This window comes from Drosophila miranda, chromosome 2 (assembly GCF_003369915.1).
Source record: "Drosophila miranda strain MSH22 chromosome 2, D.miranda_PacBio2.1, whole genome shotgun sequence".
NCBI classification, from domain to species: Eukaryota; Metazoa; Arthropoda; class Insecta; order Diptera; family Drosophilidae; genus Drosophila; species Drosophila miranda.
In genome coordinates, this window is record NC_046675.1 from 31162106 (window position 1) to 31188129 (window position 26024).

Sequence of the window (26024 nt, forward strand, 5' to 3'; positions counted from 1 at the left end):
GGAAACGCAGTTGGCGCTCAAGTCTCTAGTGCGGAACTTTTAAGCAACAAAAAACTACAGCAAAAAACCAACAAATATAATAATTATTAATCACAACTACAACAACAACAAATTGCAATAACTGTAACCATCACGGGAAAAAATACAACAAGCGGTTAATACTTGAGAAAATTGTAAATCAAAAAATAAACAACAACAAAACTTACAGTCAAAACGCGCGATAAAGTTGCAACAAATACAATACACACAGTCATAGACAAACGAATAGAAACAATAGGAAAACAATTAGAGAGAATGAAAGTTAACTTCGGTACCAAAGAATCCGATCGTATAATCCATGATATCTATAGGATATAGTGGTACGATTTTAATGAAATTTTGGCAGAAATATGAATGAATGTATTTAACTTCAGTTTGTAAAGTTTGGTTGGAATATCTTTCTGTTTATGGGTGTTACAAGCAATGTTTTGTATTGTATATTTATACAAAATTTCATCCAATTTGATTGAAACTTTATGGAGGTGTGTATCGGCATATGGAACTAAAGTTTTCTTGTTTTACAATTGATTCTTCTTCCATAAAGAATGTGATATAGTAATCTCCTCTTAGAGTTTCCCAAAAAAATGATCTATGCAAAGATCTAAACAGATTTCTCTCCAAATTGAAGAAATAGTTCTCCTAAAAATAAATGGACTCCAAGACCTACTGGAACCCTGGGAACAAATCCACTTTTTGGTTTTAAAAACACTCCCTTCTCTCAGGAAAACAAAAACCAAATCGGAGATCATTTAAAAGCCGGAAACGCATTCGCAATTATATTCGTTATTCGTTTGTGAACCATGATTATTCGTGATTTGTGTGCTTCGTGTTGTTTGAATGCTCCAAAGTCTAAGCTCTATTTCACAAGACCCCAAAGACCCCAAGACCGAATCTGAAACCGAAACAAAACTCTAATTCAACAATTTAATTGCATACATAAACAATTAAAGAGAACTGTAATTGTTTATTAACAAATTGCAGGGAGTGCTTGGTTGTGCAATTTTCACAGATACGACTATGCTCGTGTATCCGATACACAGATACTCCGCTCTGTAAAAAGAGATACAAAAATATGAGTCACCTAAAAGAGTTCTCCAAAACAAAAGTTACACCAACAACAACCATAAAAAAAGTTAAATGGGTTAAACGCATAACAGAGATAAAAACGAATATTAAATAAAACCAACAATTCATTAAGCAGAAAATAAAAACTAAATAAATATTTAAATACATAATTTAGCTATGCAAAAACCGAAAAAAAAACGTGGAAGAGAAGAAGTGGAATAAATTGAGAGAGGGAGAACCACCGGAATGAAAGATTGGATTGGATTGGATTACCATAAGATGGAAATTCCCTATGGATTGAGTTGCTTTTTTGGCTGTTAATCGATGGTCTTTGGGGCATTAATTTCAAAGCCAATAAATGTGTTAATAGGAGTAAAACATCATATAAGAAACATCTCTTTAATGGCAGATATCATATATTTCTTCACACAAATAAAATTCTTTAAAATTCTATACACACTTGTATTGATTTTGTGTACAATTTTGTTATCCAGAAATCAAGATTCTATATGGAATTTATAGTAAAATAAACTTCAAGAGTAATTCTCTTCAGAATTTGTATATTTTTCTATCAATCTTCTATTTTTTTCGATATTCCAAATAGAAGAACTTTTTTTCTAATCCAGAAATTAAACAAAATTCTGAAATAATCTGGAAATATTTACATTTTTTCTTCTATTTTGCGATTTTCTAAATGGATCTATAAGACCTTTTTTTCTAATCCTTAAATTATACAAAATTCTAAAAGTATTCTGGAAATATTTACACCTAAATTTCATGCCTTAAAACTCGACCTATAAGATCCCTAGACAAATTCTAGATATTCTCAAGATATTTTCTAGATTTTTAAAAAGTTTTTTAAAAAAACATTCAAATTTAGATGAAATTTCAATTTGAATTTTCCTAAAAAAATACTATATTTACTTTCAAAAACTTGCAAAGTTTTGCTCTACCATTCATCCAATCATTCGGCTGCAGTCTTGTGTTCGATTTATTAGGGTTCCTCTGGGGACTGTTTACTTAGTGACTTGGGGGGGATGGGGGGCGCGGGGTGCAGGGACTGACAGCAATCTTATGCAAGAATCTTACACGTGAACCGCAAATATTTTCCTCATTTAGGAGTGGGGCTGGCAAGGGCAAGGCGGCAGTCAGGCAGACAGGCAGCTGCAACCGCAAATTGAAATCCAAAGCCCCCATGGCAACTGAGAAACTTCCTTTTGACTGTGTGCCACATTGCGTGCTGCAATGTGCTGCAAGTACACACACACACACACAGGAAACCGCCCCACACCCCACACCGACCCGCCAATTAATTGAAGCGCTCTTTTTCTCTTGATTAAAAGCCTCGGATCAATTAGCAGTTAAAATAAAATTATGAGTCCAAAAGCCAATAAATCAACCACAAAAAAATACTAAATATATATGTATGTACTATATCTATAATGCATCTGTATCCCTAGAAAGAAAAACTATTTCATTTTCATTTGGGGGGTGCCAAATGTTAACAAAACTTTTGCCGACACCCCAGAGGGGCAGTGCCAGTGGCAGCGGCAGTGGCAGTGGCAGTGGCAGAGAGGTCTGAAGTTTCTTCTCCCCAGTTGTTGGGTTGTCGGTTATATGGCTTTATTTATTTTAGCCAAGTTCAAACAACAGTCGAGGGGAGTCAGAGTCGTCTAGTTCTTGGCCAGAGCCAGAGCCAGAGACCCACAGCCATTCATTTCAATTCCGTTTTGTGCTAAACTTTTATTTCATGCTCATTGCTCTGGCTCTGGCTTTGGCTTCTCTTCTCACTTCTTTCTGTCTCTCCCATGGTCTTTCTTCCACCATTGGTCTTCTTTCTTTTTGAAAGCCAGGGCCAGAAATCATGGTTTTTGTTTTGTACCTTACTTTACGATTATTTCCGCTAAGGCAAACCATTGCGCAGAAAGACATGGGATCCGATCCGATCCCCACAATTCTCTGCAACGAAACCCCACCATGTCTCTCATGTCCCATGTCTGTGACCTTTTCAACTCTTGGTACGTCAATGCCGGCTGCCTTTCCCCTCATTAGGTTCGCTATGTCTTTGGGCCTCTCTTCCCTTTTGGAGGTCTCTGTCTTTGGGCCTCTATTCCCTCTTCCTCTTGGAGATCTCTGCCTTTGGGCCTCTCTTCCCTTTGCCCCTTGGAGGTCTCTGCCTTTGGGCCTCTCTTCCCCTTGGAGGTCTCTTCCCTGCCTTTGGGCGTGTGAAAGTCGTTGACTTCTACCTTTTTCTGGACTGTAGTATTCTGGGATTGTGGCTTACTGCAGTCGTCATTATGCAAGTGAGGTCCGGTTGGCTTTCCCACACACCCAGTACCGACCAAACACCCGCTAAAAGCCAAGAAAATACCGCAAATTGTATCAATTGTTGTCCAAGTCCAAGGAACCGGTTCTCCGGAGGGGGCAAAAGGTAAAAAATATACAATCCACCGAGAATAGAAGATATATGTGTAGGTATATTCTCTTGGAAACATAAATCAGCTGCGGTGTTAGCTAACAGGTTTTTATTTTATTTTTGTGAGAATGCAAAAGAACTTTCGGTCTTTAAGCCCCAAAAAGAGTTCCGTGTGTGTTGTGTGTCGTGTGTTTGTTGCAACAACAAAAAGTACTAGACAAAGTGCTTAATTATTACACGTTATGCAATTGATGATATAACTAAGCCTACCTCCACCCCCCTCCCTCCCTCTAGGATTATTAAATTAAAGAAAGAATTGAAAAACAAACCAAAAAATTGTGATACAAAAAAAAGAAAAAACGAGAGGAAAAATATATAACGTGTGTGTTAGTGTGTGTGAGTAAGTGTCCGATATATCCCTCAGTGTATATGTATATATAAATCAAGCGAAAAATCCAAAGCGATAGAAAAGAAATAATTCAAAAAGTGGGCGGTGCAAAACAATTTGAAATGCTCCACACACAACAACACAGCTTCAACGGCAACAAAAATTTCAATTACAGTGCAGCTGAAAAGTAAAACTACACCAACAACAACAGTAACAACAACCATCTGGCTATATATAAAAACCAGTTAAAAGTGACAGGCAACAACACCAGAAAATAGCAAAGAGAGCGGTGGAAATAAATAATAAATCGAACAAAAAGGTAAAATATTTGCAAACACTACAAAACAAAAAGAAAATAAAATTAACAATTACAGAAAACAAAAACCTCACTAAAATTCATTTCAAATATCTATTACAAATCTATAGAATTTATTTTTATACAAAAACCATTAAAAAGGGACGAACAGATCTATAGAAAACCAATTAAATATCTATAGAAAATCTAGACAAAAAAAGTAAACAAAAAATTTATAGAAAATAAAGAAAAAAATAAACAAAAATCTATGGGAAATCTAGAAATAAAATACTCAAAAATCTATAGAAAATCTAGAAAAGTGTAAAAAAATCGAGAGAAAAAGTAAAAAAAATTATTCTACAAAAATGTATAGAAAATAATTCTTAAAAAATCTATAACAATTTAACACAACAATAACTTTATACAAATCTATAAAAAAAAATAATTCCACCAAAAATCTATAGAAAAAAATAGTCCTACAAAAATCTATAGAGAATACAGAGAAAAAATAGATAAATTTAGACAAAAAAATACCCAAATATTTTTAGGAATTTTAAAAGAAAAAAAGTACACCAAAATCTATAGAAAATATAGACAAAATAGTTAAATAAAAAAAAACTATAACAATTTAACACAACAATAATTCCATAAAAATCTATAAAAAAAATAGTTCCACCAAAAATCTATAGAATAAATAATTCTGCTACAATCTATAGAAAATCTAGACAAAAAAAAATCTACACAGAAAACGACACAAAAGTCTATAGAAAATCTATCAAAAAAAACAAAATTTCTATGGGTTCTGGAATATAATAAAAAGTAAATTGTAAACCGATTTACTGAAAAAACGAGAAAAAGAAAGAAAGAAAATAATGCTAGATAGATAGATATATATATATATAGATAGATATTTGTATTCCTAAGCGGATCACAGAGTCTGCTTTTGCTACCCTCCCCCCCCCCCCCACACTTTGCGGTCTGTACTTGACCCACAAATTATGCCTGAAACTCTTATCGTCTTCAAGAAGAGGGGGCACTGTGGGAGCCAAAGCCCAAACGCCATTATATAATGCTTTATAGTTGCGACGTGACGATAAAAAAAACGCACGCTATATATATGTAAACTACAACAAAACTACAATATATATATGCAAGTACCTATGTATATACATATAGCGTATGTCTTGTATGTTTTATCTTTGCCTAAGTTGGACTTTTGAGAGCTGGCAAATGTTTCTAGGTTTCAGTTTCTAGGAAATTCCTCTTGGGGGCCTCTCGCCTTGAAACCGGGGGCTTTTATGTATGTGTGAGCGAGTGTTTTTGTTGTAATAGTCGTGAAACAAGCAGAGGGAGAATTATGGAATGATGAAATATACTTTTGCTTCAGCGATTGAGTCATTTTTGTGGCGATTCAAAACTATGCAAAGCTGGAGAGAAGAAGGAAATTCAATCTGAAGCTTAAAGACAGATCTCAAAACTCTAAGAGAAATCTTTGAACTTTGAAATGTAAGCTATTGAATGGTAAACTGATCTAAAAATGTATCTGAAAGTAAAAGATCTACTAAAACTTCACAGATCTTTGATCATTTTGGAGTATTATTAGGAGTTAAGAAAGGAAGTTTCAAAGATTTTCAACTATTTTTGGTGCTAAAAAAGGAATCTCCCAAGATCTTTAGCAACTTTTGGAGTCAAAAAATTAATCTTCTAAGATCTTTACTTCAGGAACGTTTTTGGAGATAAGGAATGAATTTTCAAAGATTTTCAACTATTTTTGGAATTTCCCAATATCTGTAAGAACTTTTGAAGCAAAGAAAGGTTAACTCTCAAGATCTTAAACTAATTTTTGGAGTTAAGAAGTGAATCTCCCAAGATTTTTACTTTATTTGCGGTTAAGGAACGAATTTCCAACGATTTTTAATACTTAGATTTAATATTTAGAGTTGGGAAAGTAATCTCCAATTAAAATTATATAATATAATCCATTAAAAAGATAATTATCTTTAAAAACTGATAAAAATGTATGTTAAAAAAAGCAACCAATTGGTAGTAAAAATAAACCTTCCTTATGACTTCTTATCTTTTATGTGTCTTGTATATAAAAATCTCAAACCAAAATACCTCCCCAAAAACAAAACCTCAATTGCACCTCAATTAAAGAAGGCGCCTCTGTCGTCCGCTTGCTACCCGTTTTTAGGGTCAAAGAATTTCTTATCTAAAGCCAACATTCATGGTGTTGGGGCCCAAAGAGTCATAAAATGTTGAGTTTTTATTTTTTATCAATATTTCAATAAGCGATTTACTTGATGGGTCTTTACCGTTCCGCATTCTCCACAGAGAGAGATAGAGATAGAAGGAGACATTCGCTGTGATTCAGGTAATCAGTGCCCTCTGCCCACTCGACTACCGACTGAGATATCAGAAACTTTATTAATTGTTGGGTAATTAGAAAAGATAGAGAATCAAGAGAGACAGGGAGAGACAACTTTTATCGCTGTCGTTAAGTGTTTCACCTCGACCTTTGGCAGCAGTAGCACAGAGAGAGAGAGAGAGAGGCTTGGGAAAGTAGAGCAACTTCCAGAGACAATGGCCCAAGAGAGGGAGAGAGCGAGAGAGGTCATAGATCAGGGAATATGTTAAGAAAAGAGACAAAAGAGAGTGGGAGAGTGGTGGGGTGGTGCGGTGGGGTGGGGTAAAAACTGTTTAGCTCGGCAAAAAAGTACAGCAGCAAATTGTTGTATTTTTCTCTTTTTTTTTTAATTATCGATGTCAATTAAAATGAACTGTGTACATATGTATGTGTTTGTGTGTATGCGTGTGTGTGTGTAGCCCTAAGGCCAGACAAACAGACAAGCCAGCAGCTGCTCAAAGCAGCGAAGCGAAGGCACAGCAAAAGCAAAAGCAACTAAAACAATAAACCAAGAGAAACAGAGATAGAAAGACTTGTTAGCGCTAGAGAGAGAGAGAGTGGGAGAGAGGGAGAGAGACATAAAGAGAGCGAAGCGAGCAGAACTTTTAGGCAAAGTCATGCTCTTGTGTATCGAGAGCTTCGATCAGCCGACAATTGCATTCCGCAAACAGTGCTCTCTTCTTTCTCTCTAGCTCTATCTCTTTCATTCCTGGAATGCCATAGAGACCTAGAGACCGCATGGATGGTCGATCCCCTCATTGATCGATAGCTTCAGAGAGAGAGGGGGGTAAGGGGCGTCAGCTGAGGCGTGTGTTTGAGGGGCCCGCTTATCTATCGATTGATGATATTTGTTTACAATATATCTTTCGCTTTAAGGACAGGACACAAACATAATAAATACTACACACAATAGTAGAATCTCCCATGACTGAAAGTAGAATTTTGTGTAATTCGAAGTTAAGGGAAGTCTCAAATAATTTTACTTGGAACTGGCTAGATATTTATGCATGAAACACAAAACAAATAGGGATACAGTGGAGATACAGCAAACTCGAAACTTAGTGAAGATACAGTGGAACTTCTTGAGCTCTTACTTCAGTAAATTCAATATAAAAATATTGTAGTAGATATTATTGGGGATTTTTATAGAATTTTCTCTCTGTATAAATTGGTTTTTAAACTTTAAAATTTAATATATATTGATGAAAGATCTAAAAAATGATATAATTATTCAGGCAAAATTACTCCAATGTGAAGATAAAATATCTTAAATGTATGATTCAGTACATAAAAGCCCTGTAAGAATGATAATAATATTGAAATAATGTTTTTCTGATGGAATACTACATACAGTCAGTCACAAAAGTATTCGTCTCTAGGTATCCTCTATATTCAAGCTCGTTTTTGGTGGTTATTTTACAACGAATTTAATCGTTTTTCCATAGGATGGGGACATAACATTATTCTATTTAAATGTACATATATAATATTGTTGATTTTCCAAAAGCTTCCATGAAGAAATCTTCAGTTATCTATTTTTGAATCTTTGATCTTTGAATTTCCCAAGTTTTTTCCTTAAGGATATACAGAAATGTTTTCCGAAATCATAACATATTTTAAAGTATCAAAAAACATAGAAAAATATTCTTATACAAATATCTTATTAATGATTTTCAATGGAGATTTCTTCTCAACCAGAAATATGTTTTAAAATACGTAAATCTTGAAAAAATATCCCACAGATTCCTGGCTAGATTTCTGTACAATGGAAATAATAATAATATTATTATTTATGATAGTTTTCTCACATTTTTCCCAGGGAAATGCTCTAGAGAGTATAGAAAATACTCTCATTCCTCTCATTCTAAATCACCAAAGCTCTTACTTTTCGGTGCCTTTATGATTTGTAACTCATTAAAGAAGTCTTACTGTATAACGTGTATGTATTTTATGCATGTATCTGTATACAAAATATCCAGAGATGAGATAACAAGGCCTCTTCGGATTGCACATATGAATAATTTCATATTTGATTTGCTTTTCGTTGATGACAGACATGACAGAGAAAGATACAGAGAAATGTAAAGAGTGTGAGAGAGAGAGAGAGAGGGAGGAAAAAGCGTAATGGTTGAGATATGAAACTATATCAATAAAAACTTATAGATAGATTGGTTTCCATGTCTGTTTTATCTGTCACAGGCGTGTTTGTGTGCGTGTGCGTGTATTTTTATTTGTTTTATACTCGTTTTTCGTGTCGTTCTGGCGTATCTAAAGAGCGGAAATATCATATAATCTAACCATCAAATCGTTCAATATCATCCGCAATATGAAATCAGTATAATCAGCTTACAAACAGGGTACCAGAGAGAGAGAGAGAGGGAGATAGAGTGGGAGTGGCAGGGGAGGGGTGTTGTTAGGTCATCAACCAATTGTGGAGATGTTTCCGTAATTGAATTAAAGACAATTAGCGGTGGCTTTTCCCCCATAACCAGAGTGGGAGAGTGAAAGAGAGAGGGAAAGATCGTGTTCCCACTCTGTAAAAATCAATCATCAATAAATATCTAATTGAATTTCACTATGAGAATTCTCTACTCTCTGAGAACCATCATAATATACAGTATGCACTCCCTTGGGTGAATGCATCGAATGATCATTATGCCATGGGAGGGGAGGGCTGTGCCACTCACATAAGGGTCATTACGAGGTCTAAGGGGCTTCTGCGGGCTCTCTCTCTGCGTGTGTGTGTGTGTGTGTGCCACACAATTATCACCAACATTGAAGGAAAATGTTTTTCGGAAAATGTTATTTGAACTTTCGGGTAAAGGTGCGCGCAGGGGGGGTGGGAAAATTACTATTTTTTGTAGAGAAAAAGACAAGAGAAAGAGGGTGTGAGGGGGAAAATGTTAGTAACTGCAAATGAGAGCCAAGATAATCACCTGGAACTTCCTTCTTCTGCTGCCGCTGCCAGTGGCATTTGAACCAAGTTTTAAAGGGCAATCCCCTTGATTGTCTGCAAAAGAAAAGAGAAATAGATTTTTAAGCGAAAGAACATGCTTTTGGTGTAGTTTTTGACAGCTTTTAAATAAATATAGTTTTTTTGAAGGGTAAAATAAATGAAAAACTAAAGGAAAATGTCTTGCCAATCGAAAAACAAGTCAAACAAGTTTCATTATTCGACAACGAAATAAATAAAATATGTTCTATCTTAAAATATAACTAAAAAAAATACAAAATCATATTTGAAACTGGAAAAAAATCTGTAATCAATCGTCTGAAGGCTACATCGCACTGGCAAAAGTCGAAAAAGGCTTTTAATTGCTTAGGAGAATATTTAAAAAAAAGTTGTAATATTTTTATTTTTTAATAATAATATATATTATTAATAAATAAATAAATAATATAAATTTGTTAATTTAATTTTATTTATTTATTTATTATTTTAAATATTTAAATAAATAAATAATTTAAATTTGTTATTTTACATTATTTATTTATTAATAATAAATATTATTAATTTCTCTTTTAATTATATAATAATAAATATTATCTATTTAACTATTTATTATTATTATTATTTATTTATGTATTATAATTTTTGTATTAGTAGCAGCCTTGAACACATTAAGTATTAGTTTTAGGCCACTAATGAGAGTTTATAGAAATTTTAGAACAGCTTAGTTCCAAGCATTCAATAGCCCTTAATTCTTCGATAAAGTGTCCAAAGAATCCTTTTTTTTTAGTAAATATTTAATCGTTTACACCCGATTAATGCTTAATAATTATTAAAAATACATTCTTTTAGTTTACAGAGGGTTTTAACATTTTCTACAGTTTTTTGCGACCTTTTTAGACCCAAAGACTAATATGATAATTATTAATTATTTAAACCAAATTAATACACAAATTATTAGGGAAATTCTCACCTAATTCAAGACAGTTTTCTCCGTTTTCGGAACAGTTTTCACCCCTCAAACCAATCAACGTTTCCCCTATATTTAAATGCATATTTGAATATAATTTTGTGGTTAAAGCATTAATATTTTGGGTGTACAAATATCCATCACATTTAACAATCAACAAAATGGCCAGACACCAGGGTCCAAATGCTCAGAAAATTCTCCAGAGAACAAGAGATACTTCCCACCCTGTTTGTCTCTCTCTCTCTCTCTCCCCCGCTCTGCCATCGTTGGTACCACCGTGAGATAATGCTTACCACAGGTGTGTCAATGACTTTGCCAAGGGATTGCGATATCTCGCACGGGGTATGTAATGAAAACGAGAACGAAACCCCCAAAGGCACAAAGAGTGAGAGAGAGAGAGAGAGAGAGAGAGACCCTAAGGGACCTGCGGGGAGAAGGGAGTGACAGAGTCAGTCACCAGGGCAATGGCAATGGCAAAAGTGCACTGCGGAGGAGCGACACTGAAACATGACAAAATACAGCGACAACAGAAAAGGTGGAGAGGGAAGAGAGAGAGGGAGAAAGATAGGGAAACAGATGGGCCGCCAACCAACAGGAAGGGGAACGACAGCAGGCAGGCAGGCAGGAAGGGGAGCGGCACCGGCAACGGCAATGGCAACGAACCGGGCCCGGTGTTTGGGCCAAAACGCTAACCGGTGACGAGGTCAAGCTAAAACTATTAAAAAATACGAAACAAGAACCGGCAGAGACCTGAGACCGCTCGGCAGAGGCTGGCTGTCTGCTCCCCAGTGTCCATGTATGGCCATTTATTACTGTAGTACCTCTCTCTCTCTCACTCCCTCTCTCTCTTTCTCTCTCTCTTGCTCTTTCGCTCTGTTTTAATCAAACTCCAAGCCACATAGTTTACTTGAGCGACTGCTGGCTCGTTTCTTTTTGTGCTGTTTTTGTTTTAAGGTGCGGTTCAGTGGCCTTTTGGTGGCCATAAAACCAACGACAGACCCCAGGAAAGGGCCTGACCATCAGCTGTCGCGAGGCTCGTTAGGACAGAGACAGAGACAGAGAGAGAGAGAGAGAGAGAGAGAGAGACACACACTCCTTCCTTCCGTGGGTTGCAACAAGGGTTGGGGGTTGGTGGCCGGTAACCACCGTAATTTACAACCAGCATAAGAGAGGCGGCACGAGACGAAAGACCTGCTTGCACACGCAAACCGAAAATGAACATGCAACATTAATACACAGCCAGGACCCCAGAGGGGTGGCAGAGGCAGAGGGAGTGGGTACAACCCCTATCCCTATTCCCTCTGTTTTTTGGCAATAAATTTCGAAATTTTATTGTAGGCGCACGTGCTTAGGCGGTTAGTCTATTGCCTCCTACACGATAGGGTTTTCACCGATGGTTTTGGCCAACGACAACTTTTTACACGTTTTTCCGCGATACTTTGCTCAACGATACTTCTTTGAGTTACCGATTCTTTACCCGTAGAGGCGTTTTTTCATCGATGGAAATTGTATCCATCCGTAAATGTTTCACCGATGGTTTTTTGGAGTAACAAATTATTTAGAAACACTTTACTGTTAAAAATCCCATGATTATGTTCCATTTAATCGGTTCTTTTATGGGAAATTTATTGCCATTCACATGTCAAAGAAGAAAAAAAGACTTGGTTTTCTTTTTAAGACATTTTCGTGTAACAAAAAAGAACCATTCTAACCTAAAAAGGTAATACAATTTTGAAGACAGAAAAATTTGAATAAATTGACTGCAAAAAGTGTGAATGGCAAACGAAAAACTGTTCCTTTCTTCGACAAAACAGTGCCATGCCCATGTAAACGAAAAAGCAGTGTCTTTAGAGTTCGTTTTGGTGCACTTTTTGTCTCAAAAACTGCACTACAAAATATAAACCATTAAAAAGTATGCAAACAGTGTGAATGGCAACCGAAAAACGGTTCCTATCTTCGATAAAACAGTGTCATTCTTATGTAAACGAAAAAGCAGAGTCTTTTGGTGCATTTTTTGTCTAAAAAACGGCATTCCGATGCAAAAAATGTGAATGGCAACCATTAAACGACACCTAAATGGCATTCCTTTGTTAGGTAACGTGTAAGAGCAGCTTCTGGAGGCATTTATTTCCCTATTTCTTCTGCCTAAGCTTCTCATCTTTCACCTTTATGGTCTACATCTCTTTCTTGGGTTTCCTCCTTCGTTTAATATCTTAATTTATTTGCTTTTGGGGCCCCCCCACAGACAGAGAGACATAAGAAAATGTCAGAAATGTATTTATAAACAATTTAGCATTCATTTTGCATCGAGTGTCGTCTTCTTCCGCTGATTGATTGTTCGAATTTGTCTCCTCCATATTTATGCATTCAGTAGATACATAGCTCTACCTCTCTGTGGATACATTTTCGTAGGTGCAGATACAGCTGCTCGCTGATTGCTGCTTTCGTTTCGTGCAATTTATCAAAAGTCTCTCAATGCCACAGAAATCCCAACAAATTGATAAACTATGCAAAAGATGCAAATGTATCTCGTAGATCTATATGTAGCAAATAAAAGCTGTATATGGTTGGGGGTAGGGGGATGGTATTGCATATTTCATATTACCCAATTCCTGGGGATTACACAATGCGAAATGCGAAATACGAGACACGGAGCTCTACAAGTGCACGACAAACAGATACAGATACAGATACTCCACACTCCAGACTCCAGACTCCACACTCTTCAGATGCCGCCTGCTCATGACGCAAACGTCATTACATTGCCTTTGTCTCCTGTCCATCTTGCCTACAATGCAATAACCAAGTGGCAGGCAGGCAGGCAGTGAGGCAGGCATTGAGGCAGCCAGCGATGACGACTCTAATGGAGAGATTGATCCCCGTTGCACGAGTTTCTGACGCGCCAACAGCAAAAAGAAAAACACACATAAAAGCAGCAGGGGAAAACACCATTGAAAAACGTATCTGAAAGCTGAAAAGACAATGGACTTCAACGAAAAATCAGCGGGAAATGGCGAATGCCAATAAGCGGGCTCAAAGGCACAGAAAACAGAGTCAGAGGTAAGAGGCAGCCAGCAGTAATAGCATAAAAGACGTGCTGTGCGGTTGAAACATTGGAGATGACAAAAGTTATAGGAAAAACTCTTGTGGCATGGCATGAAGAAGGCCTGACGGCCTGATCAGAAAGCGGTTTCTTCGTCAGTCAGAGAGGGTAACAAATTATAAAAGCCTAGATCTTGAGGAATTTTAGCTGAAATCTGAGAAAATATATATGGGAAATATCAGTCCGTAATATTACACAAATAATTGGTGGAAAGTGCACTTAAAAGCAGTCAAAAATATTTGTTGTAGAGGCACACGTGCCGCAACATCATGATACTCGGTAATCGATTGGATTTATGTAGCTTTAAAATACAGAAAAATTCCCTACAAGGTTGTACTTCCCTTCTTCTATAAAAAATATCTATAGAAAGACACCAGAAGTTTCACTTAAATGTATCAAGAAGATCTTATAGAATGGTCTTTAAAAAATATATAGAAATATTCCAAAAATGTCATAAAAAATAGCTAAAAATTATAGAAAGATTTTGGACCCTTGGAAAAGACATTTTTTTAAGGCACACAAGCCTTAGACTTTGAGAGATAATAATAAAATATTTATTACAATTTTCCTTCTTATTTTTAAGGAATTAAAGCCATAGTTTCACTTCAACATCTTCTTATACCTGTCATTCCTTTCTCAAAATCTCTTCCCCCTCAATTCCAATCCTAGAACAATCTTTTAACTCCTTTCCTTAACGCTGCCATCTCTAGTTGTTTGATAAGCTGCTGCTGCTGCTGCTGTTGGCTGCTGCATTGACAGACTGCCGTCATCGTCGTCGTCATCATCAGAAAGTCATTCCCATTCTCTCTACCTTTTGGTACGATGCCGCCATATGGAGATATTTGTAGTCTCGCTCTCCCAACTGTTAGTTGGGGGGGGATTATTACAAAGTAACTGATGCCGCGGGGCTGCCTGGGTCTTTGTTTGCCTTAAGCTTTAGAGACGGGAGGAGATGGCAGTGCCCATCAGAGAGCCATCGAAGATCGAGTGTGCCTTTTGGCAGTGATTTTTTTTCTCTAGCCTCTCGGCTCTGGGCACTGGGATCTACAACTGTCGCTGGCTTTGAGTCTGGACTTTATCTGTGCCTCTTCATATGTCTCTGCAGCTATGGATCTTGCCTCCTGCTTTTGCTTCTGCCTCTCTATCTCTGCCTCTGTACCTCTGCCTGTGTAGGTCTGCCTGTTGCCCCTGCCTCTTGCCTCTCTATCTCCGCCCCTTGCCTCTGTATCGCTTGCCTCTCCATCTGGCTTTGCTTTTCTGCTTAGGTTGACTTTTCTGGGGGCTCCATTGTAGCTGTCGCTGTGTCCCTGCTTGCCGCCTGCTGCCGCCTGCTGATGTTGCATCACTTTGTCGCTGTGTCTGTCCCTGTGTCGGCCCGCATTTGCATTTTCGGTTAATGTGAAGTGCAATGAGGTGAGGCGAAGTGTGCCTCTGCCACTGCCTCTGTGGCGGCGGCATCGGCGGCGTGAAATGCAAACAGTTTTGCCCCCAAAGTAGTTGCATGCCTTTGGAAAATTGAAACAACTTCAAGTTGAAGTTTGATGCAACTAAATAAATAGATTTCGCGGCACAGCACCTGTTGACGCCAATGCAAATTTGCGCAACTGCAGATACAGATACTTTCAATGGGAAAAATGTGTTTTATTTGCACCGCAGATACTCCAGCCTCCACTCTCCCCACTCCATTTCAATCTTCTCCTCCTTTTTCGCTTTTGGTCATTCAACCGTTCGACAGATACTTTCCATTTTCTCTACTCATTATGGGCAATTATTTAGATACTTTTTGCATCGTTCCATCGTTCCACCACCGTCTATCATCAGCGTTGAGTAATTTGCATAAACTTTTAAAAGAAAAACAAAAACGTTTGACATCTTTGCTGAGTGAAGAAACCATCGAGCCCGGGCCCCCCCAAAAGGCATATCAATCATGACTGAGGGGGGGAAAAAAAAAGTGTGCGAGTATCTTTAAGATGGCCCAAAGGGCACAAACTGGTTTAACTAGTTCTAGGCCCAGAATGACAATCATCAGCTGACGATTCTTGTGATTTCTTTGTCGTCTAGACGTTTGACCAAAGTTGGGCTTTAATCTTGGATCGCCCACTTCTCTTTCCCCCTCTCCCGCTCTCTTTTTCTGCTCAAATTACATCTTGAAACATCTGGAGAGACCTTGAGAGTTTTTGGCTTTGGCTTTGGCATCCAACAAATTACAGTTTCTGTGGCATGAGGCATGTGGGCGTTCGACAAACTCCCTCAAGCTTTGAGTGTCGTGGCGGCAGCGTGTTCCAGTTTTCTTGGGAAATATTTAGATACTCTTACCTAATTTTGGGGTATTTTTATGTTAAAGAGAAGTTTGTGATCGATAAGAGGGAAAAGATAGAAGATATAGTCTGTAGATCTGCAAATATTGAAAAAAACAACATACATAGCGTGTGCATGAGTCAGCCCATTGATGCTCGAGACTCGAGAGGCACAATCTCCGAGCATAGTATGAAAACAGAGCTCCAAATGAGAAAAGGAGACACTATACATGTCGTGTGCATGACTCGTCACATAGATGCTCATTAAACATTCCTAGAACATAGTTTTCCCCTCCACTTTAAAGGGTATTCCCTGCTGCTATCATCCTCAAGCTCTCTTTCCTCGTTAGCACTCTCCATCCATGTGTGTTCTGTGGTGTTTTCTGCTGTTTGTCGCCCTCAAAACAATCTCGTGGCCCGGCAGCCTGTGGGGCTCCAGATCGCTTGCATTGTTTTGGCTTTCCCCAGATTTTGCTGCCTCATGGAATACCAGTCCTAAGCCTCCTGTCCTCTCCTCCCTTCCCCTTCTAAAAGCACCAGCGGAATTCCTCTGCCATTCTTCGGCTGCTGCTGCTGCTCCCCTCGGAGAGACGACACTTTGTCTATGTCGGGTAGCAAGCCAACGAGGAGCGCAATTGATGAACATGTTAAGTGCTTTGCTGGGCCGAGAGGGGGTCGGGGTTTGGTTGGGCTTCTGCTGAAAGTTTTCTAGAACGCCGCTTCCTTAGTGCCACAGTTTTCCTTCTGCCCTTTTCTGTCCTTCGTTCCAGCCCCTTCCGCCGCTTCTTTCTGCCCTTTCTGGCGCTTCCTTCTGCATTTTTTTTTGGTTTGCTTGTTTTTCGGTTGGTTCTTTTTGGGGAGGTGTTAAGTGGTTGTGGGGTCGGGCTTCTGGCGCTTGGTAAAGTCAATTATGGCCCAGGCTTTTGTTCAAGTGGCTACAGGGAGTGTGGAGGTTGGATTTGGGGCATGCACACACGCACACACATGTGTGTGAATGTTTGCTGCAATCAAGCCAAAGATAGATAGAGAGAAGGTGGAGGAGTCGGCTTCTAGTGTCTCTTAAAATCAACAAATTTCCTTTGGGGCTAGACAGTCCTGGCTCCTAATTTTGCCTCCAAGAAATGCGTCTGGCGTCTGCTCCAATTGTTGGCTGCTTCTCCTTCCCTGCGTATTGTTTCCATATTAATTAAACGCTAAATTTAACACAAAGTCAATTATGCTAATCAGCTGCGAGATGCCAGGATGCCAGGATGCCAGGATACCAGGATACATACTCCTGCCACTTGTCCTTCGATGTCGACACGAGCTCTGGGTTCCACAAAATTTGATTGCCAATAAGCCCACAAGCATAGCAGCAGCAGCACCCCCCAGTGGTGGAATTTATTCAGTCTTCAGTCCCCCCTCTGTTATAGCCTCTTGTTATCCCCCTCTTCTGCTCTATCTCTCTCTCTCTCTCTTAAGCCCTGTCTCTCTCCCACTCTCTTCTCGTTTACTTTGTGGTTACTTTGTATTCCTGTGGTTTAAGTCTTCAGCTGTTTTCGAATTTCATTTTCGTTTTCGGGCAGCAATTACAAATTAGATAAACCGCCGAGCATAAGAGAGACGATTATGATTTGATTGAGCAGGGAGAAAGAGAGAGAGAGAGAGAGAAGGTGGGGCAACAAAAGGCAGAGAAAGGTAGCGGGAGTATCAGAGCTTACAGCAAGAGATATATGTAAAATGGAAGCCAATATATGCAAAAATTCTTCAAGAAAAATGTCTAAAAAATGACTTAAAAAGTTAAAGATTGCAAAAAAGCCTTGAATATCAATTTAAATATTTTTAAGCTAAGATTTCAAAATTTATAAAAATTTCTATTTTTCTAGACTGGAAATCATAAAAGAAAAGTGTTTTTGATTTAATTAAATTTCATATAAAAAATATAATTACAACTTAATTTCGTTTAAAAAACCAGTTAAAAAATAAAATATCTCGCATTGAAAGAAAACACTAAAATAAATTTTAAAAAATTTTAAAAAGGGGAATAACATATACAAAAAAATTAAGAAATAAATTTAAAAATAACAAACATTAAAACACAAAAAATTAAACACACAAAAAATTAAAAATATATAAATAATTATGGCTTGTATAAAAAGACTATATTTAAATCAGAGACAATTTTTATATTTCATTTCCCTATTTATGAATTTAAAAATGTAATATTTAATCTAAATAAATAATTTAATTCTCTGAGTGAAGAAACCCTTTCAGTTTTCCTTCCGTCTCCCATTAATTCATTAACTCCTATGGAAAAAAGGTGCAGGTCCAAGACAGAGAGAGAGAGAGAGAGAGAGCAAGAGTTTAAGAAGTAAATTTGTTCCTTCCGATTCGGTCACCTCCTCCCCCGCCGCCGCCGCCACCGCCACAGCACAAGTGCCGCTTATTAAGGCATATCCTAATCAACTTTTGTCTCTCGTTTCATCCTTCACTTCTTGCTGTTTCCCTTTCGTTTTCTTTGAGCGCTTCTTTTTGCCTTGTCTTTTTTTCTTGTCTCCTCTGCTTCTCCCACACCTGTCTGTCGACACCTGTTCTGAGTGGAGGGGCTAGTGGCAGGTAGCATCTGTTGTAGCGCATCTTGCGTCATTTCAGCGCCAAAGCGAGCGACGCGGCGCGGCGGCATTAAATCAAAACCACTTCCGTGCCAACTGTCAATCCTCTTCCATTGGAGAGACCCCCCCCCCTCTCTTTCTGTGCCTCTGTCTCACATGATTCTTCACTCAGTGGCAACCAGTTTCTGTCCGTCTTTTGTCTTTTGCTTTAAGCAAATAAGGGAAATATCAGACAGCAACAGAGAGAGGGAGGGGAGACTGGGGAATCCATCAGCAAGCAAAAAAGGGCTGCCTGCATGTAATCCGAGACTCTGTCTGGGTTACAAAACCCCACCAACCCCCCTCCATAACTTCATCATGTGAGACACCCCCAATCAGAGGCCACCCCATGAGGCAGCCTGGAGAAACAGGTAGCCCATCAAATAGCATGTGTAAATATACAAAAGAGGGAGAGAGAGGGAAAGAGAGAGTGACAAAAAGGATTCTCTTCTCAGACGAGGAACTTTCTGAGCTGCTTATAAGTAAATACCGCTTTAGTTTTTTGTTTCAGAGCGGGTTTTGTCCCAGGAGTTTTAGTATATATGTATGTAGGTATGCGTTACACTGAGAGAAAAAAATCAACATAAAAATTAAAAGCACAACCATATTTAAAAAAAAAAATTTTTAAATTTTTTATAAAGAAATAAAATAATAATAATAAAATAAAATTCACTCTGATTTAAATATAAAAAAAATTAAAAATTATTGTTTTTATTTTAAATTTTTATTTGTTGATTTTTTATTTATTTTTATGCTTAATATATATTTTTGTTACTTTTATATATTTTCAATTTTTTCTTTGATTTTTTATTTCATTTTTATTTATTTTTATTTATTTTTTATACTGTTTTCTATTTCGATATATTACAATATTTTTATTTTTAAATATTTTTTGCATTTAAATTGATTTATTTTCCAAATGTAAGACACTTTAAAAAATATATATAATACATTAAATATTTAATTAAAAAAATATATTACTTTAAATTTGAAATATATGTATTTTATAGACGAAATATATTTTATTTAAGTATGAAATATATTTTTTATGAAATATATTACTTTTAAATATGAAATATTTTGAGATAAAATGTTTCCACTCTCCTTGAAAAATTAATGACATAATTATCAAAAACCAAATATAACTATTCAATTGTCAGCTCTTTTTTCTCTGCGTGTAGGCAGTTTATCTATGGGCGTGTGTGTGTGTGTTTGTGTAGGTGTAGCTGTATCTGCAAGCTAATTGAGGAATGCAACCAGCAGCGGCGTCAGCAGCAGCAGCTGCAGGCCCAGAGGCAGCAACTGAACAAATCCCGCCGTCTGCCGCAGCCTAGCGATGGCTGGGAATTTGCTTAGCGTTTCGGTTTAATCTTACGCTTCTCTTATCGCTATTTTCTACTGTAGTCTATCTCCCTCCCTCTCTCTTTTGCACACCCTCTGCTCTCTCTTGTGCTGGGTATCTCCTTCTTTTATTTGCCACCTTCTTGTCCCTCTTATTTGCACATCATTAGCGAAAACGACAAGCCGCGTAGAAGGCCAAGCAAACTCTGTAGATACTTCTCTCTGTCGGTTGTGCAAAGGTAATGCCTCAGTGTCGCAGCTAAAGATACTTTTTGTATCTGTATGAATGCACCAGTGATTGCAGAAGGGAAACCCCAAAAAGTCAGCAAAGAAAACAAAAGGAAAAGCACAGGAGAACCAGGAACAGGCAGGCGAAAAGGGGAAATGAGTGAGAAAGAAGTGAAGGAAGAGTGTGAGAAGCCAGGGAGAAAAAGAGTGAGACAAGGGGCCCTAATAAATTCCTCATTCAAATGGGAAGACAAACAGCAAATGGTTTTCCAGCCCAAAATAGGAGCCTAACCAAAAGCACTCCCAAAAAAGGGAATTATAGCTGAAAGATACTTTGATTCGAGGTCCAAAAAGTAAAGGAGTTGAAGGCCCAAAAGTAGAGGAGTTTGAGGCCCAAATGTAAAGGAGTTTGAGGCCCAAAAGTAAAGCAGTTTGAGGCCCAAAAAGTAAAGGAGTTTGAGGCCCAAAAACTAGAGGAGTACCCAAGCTCATGAGCTTTGAACCCAGTGCTAGGCCTCTCCGCCATACCCCCTTTTGGACCCGGCCCTGCTCTTGTTTTTGTTTGGTGAAAGGAGGCTCTTGACCACAAAAATTGATTCCAACGAAACACAGAGAAAGAGAGGCAGAGACCGACAAAAAAACTAAGACTAAAACGATCGCCTTTCGCCTGCTTTTCTTCGTTTTTCTTTACCTAAACAAATTGTTGGAAACAATTGGCCAAAGCCACAAAAAACAAAGCCAAAAACCATTGACCAGGCCATGTAATTTCTGTGTGGCAGCAACTCCCCTCCTTTCTCTCAAGAAATCTCTCTTTCTCTGGCAAAATATCTGCCAAAAAAAGACTTTAAGTTGAAGACCAAATAATCATTGAAATTCTAGTTTCTGCATCTTTTATGGCTTCATCTATTGAAATGGTTTTGTATCTTATAGATACGCGTTAATAGCAGTCGTAAATGTATCTGGTGCTTTCAATTACTCAATTTTTGTAGTTGAGTAAAGATCCTAAATGTCGAGTTTTTATGTGCCGTAAAGTTTTAGTGGCTTTTGGTGGCGCCACAGCGCATTTCAAGTGATTGCCAGAATGCCAGTCACATGTAAACGCCGAAAATTAAAGCAAAAGTCTGACAAAATCTAAATAAAAAAGCAGTTGTGGCGGCAGCCTTCTATTTTGTGAAGATTTTCTTGGGATTGTTTACCATTTCATGGCTTAATCCTTTTACTTATGGGCAATTTCAACACAGTTTTTACCTCATTTATGCCTTAAAAAAGGTATAACAGATACGCTCATCAAATTCCATCGGTTGTGGGGGAAATCTTCAAATTTCTCTACATCTTCTCTACTTTTATTTTACCTTCCACCATTTCATCCCTTAATCCTTTCACTTATGGGTAATTTCTACACAGATTCTACTTCATTTAGACCTTAAACAGATACAATCTTCAAATACCTTTAGTTGTGGAGAAAATCTTTAAATTTCTCTACATTTTCTTGGGTTTCCTTCCATTTCCATCACTCTATCCCTTAAGCCTTTCATTTATGGGTAATTTCAACAGAGATACTGCTTTATTTATGCCCTTAAAGAGATACAATCTTCAAATTCCTTTAGTAATTTACGAAATGTTAAAATTTCTCTACATTTTCTTGGGTTTCCGTCCATTTCTATCATTCCATTCCTTAATCCTTTCACTTATGAGCACTTTTAACGCATTTTTTTACTTTATTTATGCTTTAAAAAGCGTTAAAAGATACAATCTTCAAATTTCTTTAGTACTGGAGGAAATCTCTCTACATTTTTTCTGGGTTTATCTCCTTTCCAACAGCAAAAATCTACAAAAAATATATAAATATTTTACCTTAAAATAAGCTTTATTCCTGGCTAACTTTTTTCATTCTTTTGCTTTAGATCTATGTTCTAAAACTAATTTTAAATCTTTAAAATACTTATAAAATGTCTTATCTTTTATTCTCTTTTTTTGCAGGTGAGTTTCAAAGGGAAAAACCAACCCCTGCCCGCCCCCCAAAGAAAGACAAAGCTTCGAGCTCAAGCTCTGTCGCTGTCTCTGTTTTCTGTAAGTAAAGAAAAGTTTTGTCCATTTTCCATTGAATTTGATCTGCATAATGCTTACTGCCTTTTCCTTTTGTTTCTCCCCAACAATAAATCATGCGCTGGGGAAATTTCACCAGTTGGTGTGCTGCTCCATTTTATTGCATTTTACTTAGTATTATTATTATTATTATTTTTTGTTTTTTGGGCACCTTCCTTTGGCTTACGTTTGGTATCTTTTTTAATGATTTTTCTTTCGTTTTCTGAAAGTTCCTGGACGGAGTCTTAAGCACTTTTCCGGCAAAACTTTTCCCCTGGCTTTTTTTGGGAAAGTTCTTTTGCCCAAGCAAAAGTGGCAGCTGCTTATGATAATCACGAACAAATTTATAAGCTTCCTTCAATTGTTTAAGCCTCTCTCGAGAAAGTGTATCTGTATCTGCATCTGTATCCACAATGCACTTTTCCTAAAGCCCCCTGCCTTCTGTCTTGTAGTGCCTGCCTTTTCCGCAGCTAATTGACATCATACACTGAACTCATTCACATTAATTAATGACATCATTCACAAGAGCTGCCGGGTCACTCATGAATGAGGCGGCAGGCGGCGGAGGCAGCAGGAGGCCACACAGAGAGCGGAGAGGGTCCAGGGTTGGGGTTGGGGCAGCCACTGTGCCACAATAAACAAAGCGCAATTTATGGAAAAAGAAAGAAAAAAAGACAGAGGCAGTGGCTGCGGCAGTGGCTGAAGCCAAACGCACACGCACTTTGCTCTTAATTCGAGGCAATTTCATGAGATGTCTGTCTCCTATAGACAAAAGATGCTCCACAGACGACGGCAACGACTGATGAATGGGCAGCAGCCGGAAGTACATGAAAACATCCCACAGATACATACATATGTACATGCATCTCAGGGATTTCTTAGGCATAAGCCACTGGCAATCTTTAGGCATTTTTCTTCTGGATTTTTCGGCAAAATTAATTGAGTTGGAAAATTGATATTAATTGAGAGCATTTTCGTGTCCAGCGTGGAAAAATCCTTGACAGTGAACCATAGAAAAAAAAATGGAGACTTTTTTGATGATATTTTAACTCTGAAATAGACGATAACATTGATATTTATCGATAATATATTTGAAGATTTTATAAGTTATCGATCATGATTATTAATCGATATGATATTTGACTTTTTTTAAATTAATCGGACACGATTATTGATCTTTAAGATATTTAACATTTTTAGAAATATTTATTGATTTTTTGACCTTTTGATAATGAATATTCGATTAATATACAATCGATAAATTTATTTGCTCGATTTCTTTTGTTCATTTAATTAATTTAATGGTAGATTTTTTTCGATTACTACGATATTTGGCACAATAAATTAATCGATAAATTCCAAAAATAGTCTGATAATCTTTTCTGATTTAAAAAAAAAAACCGAGGCAAAATAATTGTGCTAGAAAATGTATATAAATTGAGTTTAAAACCAGCAAGCAAAAAAAAAGCTTGACACTGACCCACATAAGAAAAAAACCCAGTCTTTTCGGAGGACATTTCCTCCATAGATGTGGGCCTTTAATTTCAATGATTCTCTGGGCTTTCATTTCGTTGATTCCCTTGGCATTTCTCCATCTCTCTGACGCTTTCTTTGGGCTCTTTCCTTCGGTATTTTTTGTGTGCTTTTCCTGTCTATTGTTTGCTTTTGGTGGCACGCTTTAATTATGCAAAATTAATGTTAATTAATCTCGTGTTGAACACAGATTTTTCCACAGGGCCATAAAGGCATTTACTGGCTTGGAAAATGCACACACAAGATGGAAATTAATTGCAAGTCTGGAGACCCAGAGAGCCCTGGTGATATTTGCTTTTGCTTTTGATATTTGTGACATTGATGATGATGGAGACGAGACCGACGACAATAGCATTTGTCAGGCAGGTCCAAAGCATTTGTCATCAGAACAGTATTGGCATTGCCTTTGCCTTTGCCTTTGGCTTTGCCTTTGGATTGTGTTTTGTGGTTTGAAAATTGCCTGCCAAAATGAACGTAATGATTGCCATATTGTTCGTTCTCACACACACACGATACTGGCGATTGATTTGCGGTGCTTCACGTTTTGCCACAGTCAAAAAGCACAATTCATGCCCAAAAAGAAACAAAAAACAGAAGCCCAAAAGAGACCCAGAGCAGACCCAGACCAGACCCCTTTCTCCAAAGCAGTCGTGTGGCAGTCTTCTCTCAATCTCAGCTTTTATGCTTGAACTTTTGAACTAGTTTTCACTCAGACTCGGAAAGAGCGACAAAGGGAGAGATAGAGTTAGAGAGAGAAGTGCTCTGTCTATTGTCTAGCAGTTTTTTGTGTGTGCCCCGCAAGACGTGCCTCTCCCGCTCTCTGTATCTGCGGCAATTTTATTACATTAACGTTTGCAATTTGGCATAATCGGTTCTATGATTTATGGTATCTCGTATCTCTCAAGCCATCAGCTAAAAGATACACATCAAATCATTGAAAGGCCCCCACCGACAAATTTGAAAGTATCTTTTGCACACGTATCGAAGAGCCCAGACGGCAGACAGCAGAAGTGTAAGCTCAAAAGTTCGTCTAAAGGAAATTAAATTGAAAGCCTTTTGCAATGGAGATACACACGCTCGTAACTATAGATACAGATACATTTAGCTATAGATGTACATAGATATAGATGTGGTTTGAAGGCAACCTACTTACCTACTCGAGTGTCGGAATGCAGCACTGGCATGGGGATGGGGGCGTGTGCCTTATAGACATGCAACCCCATGCGAGTATCTATCTATCTATCTACCTTGCCACTACTTAAAGGCACCCCTCTATTCTCTCTGTGTGTGTACCTGTGTGTGTGTGTGTGCCACATGGCGTATGATGGATTTATGTTTAAGTTGCGTGCAAGCAACTTAATGGATTTTGTAATTTTCTTCTTCTCTTTTTTAGTTTTTACCTAGAATAAACTATCTTGTAGATACTTTGCACACTCAGACATTTGCCATTCGGAATGGTTTCCCCAAAGGCACCTCCTCTTCAAGGAGACACGGGTCTAAAGCTCCCACTGAGGCTCTCTTGCACCAAAAAGCATCCAAAAGAATTGGAGCATGCCGGCCAAGTTATACAAAAAATATCTCTCTGTCTGTCTGTCTGTGTGTGTGTGTGTGTGTGTGTGTTTTTTTTTTTTTTTTTTTTTTTTTTTTTTTTTTTTCTTGTTGTGTGACTACAGGAAAGCTTCATGCCGACTCAGCCGAAGCCGAAGTGAGGGACTCTAACCGCTCTAAAACCAACCACACCTATCCCGGATCCCGGCGGTACTGTCGCGAGATATTACTTCGCCGGGGGGAGATGCCCGTAGGGCTCTTCTCTTAATAATCTCCTTTATCCTTTATCTCCTTGCATTGCGTGCTCTTTCTTCGCGACGCAGTTTGGTAGCCATAGTTACGGCCATGAATCTAATCGAGGCCCAGTTTCCTTCCGACTCCAGCAGGCATTCTGCCAGGTTTGACACCGCTGGCATTCTTCCAAGCTTGTTGCTTAGATCCTCTCGTTCTTGCCGAAATCTTGGACATTCGAAGAAGCAGTGCTCTGCGTCTTCGATGACCCCTGCGCAGACCACGCAGAAGGGGTCGTCCTCGTGCTTAAACCTATGCAGGTAGGCTTTAAAGCAACCGTGTCCTGTCAGCAGTTGTGTCAGGTGATACTCCACTTGTCCATGGCTACGGTTCAGCCAACTCTTCAGGTCTGGGATTAGCCTATGGGTCCATCGCCCTTTGCTGCTGTTATCCCACGAATCTTGCCATTGCAGGATTGTGCGCTGCCTTAAGGCACCT

The 26024-nt window shown here is 38.0% G+C and overlaps 1 protein-coding gene across 1 annotated transcript in view; it reads right to left on the reverse strand.

Moving 5' to 3' along the window:
• LOC108154948 (regulating synaptic membrane exocytosis protein 2) overlaps window positions 1-26024 on the reverse strand; it is a 186268-nt gene that overhangs the window by 83491 nt on the left and 76753 nt on the right. The window contains exon 4 of the mRNA XM_033390192.1: window positions 9547-9620. The gene's annotated coding sequence lies outside the window, so the exon portion shown is untranslated. The remainder of the gene's footprint in view (window positions 1-9546; window positions 9621-26024) is intronic.